The sequence below is a fragment of the Haemaphysalis longicornis genome, unplaced genomic scaffold (genome assembly GCF_048455015.1).
Source record: "Haemaphysalis longicornis isolate Haplotype H1 unplaced genomic scaffold, Haemaphysalis longicornis Haplotype H1 scaffold_7, whole genome shotgun sequence".
Taxonomy (NCBI): domain Eukaryota; kingdom Metazoa; phylum Arthropoda; class Arachnida; order Ixodida; family Ixodidae; genus Haemaphysalis; species Haemaphysalis longicornis.
Genome location: NW_027526422.1, coordinates 100,316,024 through 100,321,032, shown reverse-complemented (window position 1 = coordinate 100,321,032; position 5,009 = coordinate 100,316,024). Strand labels below are relative to the sequence as shown.

At 45.0% G+C, this 5,009-nt stretch overlaps 1 non-coding gene across 1 annotated transcript; it reads left to right on the top strand.

Annotated features, from left to right (window-relative positions):
* The first annotated feature begins 3,781 nt into the window (after positions 1-3,781).
* Trnah-gug (transfer RNA histidin (anticodon GUG)) lies at positions 3,782-3,853 on the top strand. Its single transcript has one exon. It is a non-coding gene; the product is annotated as a tRNA-His (tRNA).
* The last annotated feature ends 1,156 nt before the right edge of the window (positions 3,854-5,009 follow it).

Below are 5,009 nucleotides of genomic sequence, written 5' to 3'. Positions count from 1 at the left end.
AGTTTTTTATTTTTTTTATTTTTTTTTATAGAAACGGCAGTCTTCCTGCTGAAAATATTTGCCTGTCACTCGCTTCAACCGATTACCGCCAGGTCTCTGACGCGGACTAACTCAGTGCATGAGCTCGTGAAAAAATTGTTCGTAAAATTTCTTTTTGAAAGTCGCTGGTGATTTAGTACGGCAACACTACGCAGCAAACTGAACGTTCTCGCAAACACTCCCTCGATAAATTCAACGTTCTCTTGGTTACCCCTCCAGAGCTGTGTCTTCTACGCTCGTAATTCGCAAGACGCATCAACGCGACTGTCAAACTAGGCCTAACGTTCACTGGTCGATCTCAAGTGGGTAATTTGCTCCTGCGGTGGCAGCGCCTGCCCTATCTTCGTCGCACGATGCCCAATGAGCGATTCCCCTGCCACTTTGATTTCAGCAGCACATTTTCTTTTTGCGTCTTCATATTTAAGTATACAATAAGTCTCAAAATAGCTTTCAACGGGTGTGTGTGCCGGAGCACGCTTAAAGCCAAGACAGAGGCGTCGATCCGGCCAGTGCTTATCAGCATTGAGTAAGAAGAGTGTCACCATATCAGCTCGCACTCAGGCTTTTCGGTGTCAGGCCCGCTAATCTTTTCGGGCAATTTATGTTGCAAATTGATTACATAGTCCAATGCGATTTGTTACTATTATATTATTATTATCACAGAAAAAACACAAAATACGTAACCGGTGTGAAAGACGGATTTCTCAAAAGAAGATCTCAAAACGCAAGGCCACGTGGGGCCCCCCTACCTCAACCTCGTCTTCATCTCGATGCATTTTTTGGGTGCCTTCGTTTCCCCTTGTACCTGATATTATACCGTCCCCGCTGCGACATAACGGAAAGGAAGGCCCAACACTAACCTTAATCCATCCGGCGCATTGCCACAAGTGCGCTAAAAGGTCGCAAGGATTTATCGCGCTTTCACAAGGTCTGGCAACGTCGTAGCAAAGACGGCGAAAAGGCGGCCCACGGAGGTTCGCCACTGCGACCCAATCGGTATCCAATAAATGGCACTCGCAAGCGAGACAGACTTAAGGGAAGCGAGTAAAGGTGGAGGAGGTGGATGGTGTGCTAAAAAAAGAAGAAAAAAGGACGACCACCTAAGATGGCCTTTCTAGCGTGAAGAATTAAAGGGGCCAGAGCAGCTGCAATTTTTTCCACTTGAAACGATGCAATAATTGGGTCCTGAATGTACTTGTGCTAATGGATTCGCCAAACATGAGCCTCTTAGCGTCTAACTGAGATGTTAGAGCACGCTTAGTATACGAAAGGTACCGCGACCGATAGCCCCACCTCCACGACCGTTTTTTTTTTTTTTCGCTCAAGTCTTTGCTTACTTACACTCTTATGTCTTTGTCTGTCTGTCTGTCCGCCGGTCCGTCCGCCTGCTTGTCCCTTTTCGTACGTCCGTCTTTCTGTCTGTCACTCGGTTGAACCACTTGGCTCCCGAGCGAAAAATTGACCGCGCATCTGTTTGCCTGGCTGCAAATTTGCTCTGTCGTAGTTCATGCATGTCCACATCATTCAGCGTAAAGGAAACATCAGCCACGCATGAAGCAAAACATTAATTATGCATGATGCCACAAACGGGGACACTTTTGTTTTGTCTAAAATCCGTTGTTACAGTTCGCCCGCCCGCTTGTTTCTTCCCGTGTATCCGTTTTGTTTCCGCAGGTGCATCGTGAATCGTTTAAGCCGGCTCGGTGAGATACATAATTATGTGCATAACCGAGAGAACCGGTGTGTGTTTTATAAATAATGTTCAATAAATTGGTTCTTCCGGTAGCAAATGGGCCAAAAAAATACAACGCATTTGTGTAAAAGAGGTGCGAAACAGAAAATGAAGGAAGCTCACACTAACGCGCAAGACTTGAAGCTAGCGAAGTTTATTTTTACACAAGTTTATTTTATACGAAAGATTTTCTGTTTTCTTGTACCCTAGGCGCTTCTTCGGGAGCAAACAATTCTTTGTTCACGAAAAAATTAAATATTGTAAGCCAGAATTTCAATGCTCCCGCTAAATCGTTTGCGTGACGTCGACAACGACGTATCAAGAGCAAGGCCTTAAAGGAGCAGTGACAAGAAATTTCAAAGCTGAGATAACTATGTAAAATGCTTCTTTTTTATCAGGAGATATCTCGCAGCAAGTGTAAATAGTAACCGTTCAGTATAAAATTTTAAATCCATTTTAATCTTTGCCCGCACAAGAAAGCCCAGAGCGGGCCAGCATGTCTGCATCTTCCACTCACTCACTGACTTCTCCTTGCCCCATGGAGGAAAGAATACCTTTTCTTTCCTCCATGCCTTGTCCCACCTGCCGACATCGGGGCTCCCGTAACGTAGCCGATGCGCTGGCTGCGGTTGGCGTGCGCTGCTGCGCCCTGTGTACACGTCATGATTTTCGGACATGCGTCATCTGCGCTTCGGCGCATGGGGATGGTGAAGACATCGGTCGGTCTGGGCGCGCGCGTCAAGACTGTGAGCCCTGCGACAACAGTGGTGACGTCACAGGTGCCCTCCTGTCATGGCGGCTACTGCGCGTTCGTTTTGTCGAAACCGAAACTGACACGAATAAACGACGCTGTAAACGATTGTTTACGCTAATGGTGCCATTCCAATGTACCGTCTAATGTGCCATTCTATGATTACTGGGCTGGTAGGCTCCCATAGCAGCCAAAAAAACGTAACACGAAAATTTAGCGTCAATAGGTACTCCTTCAAAATTAAAGATAGCATGCTGACCAGGGCTGCTGCCATCTCAAAGACGACTATTTGGTTATATTGTTTAAGGGACCGGTTTTATAGATGGCGTTGCAATACCACGGAAGTGCCAGTGTTAGCGCTTTGCTTCTGCCCGGATTTCTATACCTGCCGTGTTTTTTACTAGGGTTCATAATAATCGTTTCTTATCGTTTTAGCGGTTACCCCACCATTCTTGCTGCTATAAAAAGAATGTGCCCTAAATATAAGCTCAACTAGCTCGTTCAGCAAGATTATAATCCCAGCATAACTTGCGTTTCCTTCGCCGGCCTAGCCAGTCACACAGCTCAGCTTATGACATCATACGTTCTGTTGCGGGAAATGAGCTAGTGGGTCGCATGGCCATTACCGTTTTCCCTAATTATATAGCTTTTTTGAGTGAGGTTGACGTTAAAAATGTTGTCAGTATGGCTCTAACGAGGCAATTGTTGGAATGAACCAAACTTTTGTTGCGACTCGCTTGGGAGCTTTTTGCACCCTTGGACGATCCGTTGCGATCCCTTGAGAAGTCTTTACGAACGGTTACCATTGTCTTCCTCCGCGATAGTCCTTTGGACCACTATGGCCGATCCCCAAACAAGATGCTTCTTTAGCAGAAGGGTAAGAAGAAGAGAAAGTACGAGAAATATATGGCCACCAAAACAAATACAAATAAAAAGTCAAAGGAAATGGCTTTAGTATCTTTTGTGCATTCGCAATGTCGGGGACGACGACGGGCCCGAAAACTCATAGAAACGACATGATGTAGTTTCACCATAGATATGAGCGCCATGAACAAATGAAAGGTTTAAAGAATGCACTGACTGCAGCTGGTTTCTTTGGCAAGAATACGAGTTACAGTGGAGGGCGTTTTTCCCCGATCGCTATCGTGCCCGTTATTGTTGAGCTTATGCTTGCTCGCCGACCCAGTTTCTCTTGAAACCAGGTCCGCATCGAGCGTCATTCCTACTTTCTTCGCTGCCACCGCAGTCCCGTCTGGACAGCCGTGATCGTATAGTGGTTAGTACCTTGCGTTGTGGCCGCAATAACCCAGGTTCGAATCCTGGTCACGGCACGATTTTTTTTATTCTTCGAAGTAAAACTACCACGGGTAACCTCAACGTGAACAATTTTGCTTCACCGCCAAGTGGGGACCCTGCAATATTCCCCCCTGTTCTTTCTATCTTTGTCAGATCCATCTAACGCTACGCTTTTGCCATACTTTGCCGAGTTATGTTGAACCGCCTCTTTCAATAAAACGAAGAAACTTAAATATTTTACATTTATATTTTAGTTTCCGTTTTTAAATTAACGCAAGTCTAAGAAAACCCAACCGCTGGGGAGTACTAACTCCGCTCACTAACCATGTCGGTTAGATTTAATAATCGTACATTAGCCACATTGTGCTCATTATCATTATCAAACGATATGTCAATCAACAAAATTCGCCCGTCAGTAACAACATTACACGTTCCTCCTTAATATTTCGCTTTTTCAACATGAATATAGAGACATGAACATAGACATCTCAACTAGATCTAAATGCTTTCAACGCCGTTCGCTCTAACCAATAAGCGTACACTAAAAAAACAACCACTAATCTTGCATTGCTCGCTACCATGCGGACATAGCCACCCCAACCGCATTATGAGAATGCGTTTATCAGAAAAACATACGCACACATACACACACTTAATTTAACACCGCACAAACACGTGATTTGGTACTTGGGTGCTTGGGCACTTGGGACACTTGTCATGTACACACTGCATCACCCTAAAATGCCGAGCGCTGTTGGTGAAGCAAATAAATAAATAAATAAATAAATAAATAAATAAATAAATAAATAAATAAAATGCATTGAACCGGCGAAAAGAGTTGTGGCAAGGGGAGGTGAGGAGTGGGGATGCAGATGGCAACAACATAAACATAAAGGGAAGGGCAGAAGGAGGAGGAGTGGGGAGTAAAACAGAAGGTCAGGGCGTGAGAAGGATGTGGAAGGACGCGACGATGAGTAGAGGAAAAGGGAAGAAGAGGAGAGGATAAATGTGGAGAGAGCAGTGATAATGGAGAAAGAAATGGGGAGGGAGAGGTTCGGCAAACAGAGCAGCAAAGGGTGTGGGTACCGTCTAGTTGGTGTTTGATAATGCACACAGGGCGAAAAAAATGTCCCAGCAAATGGAGGAAAGAGAATGGCAGAAAAAGTGAGAGAAATTGGAGGAAAAAGAGAT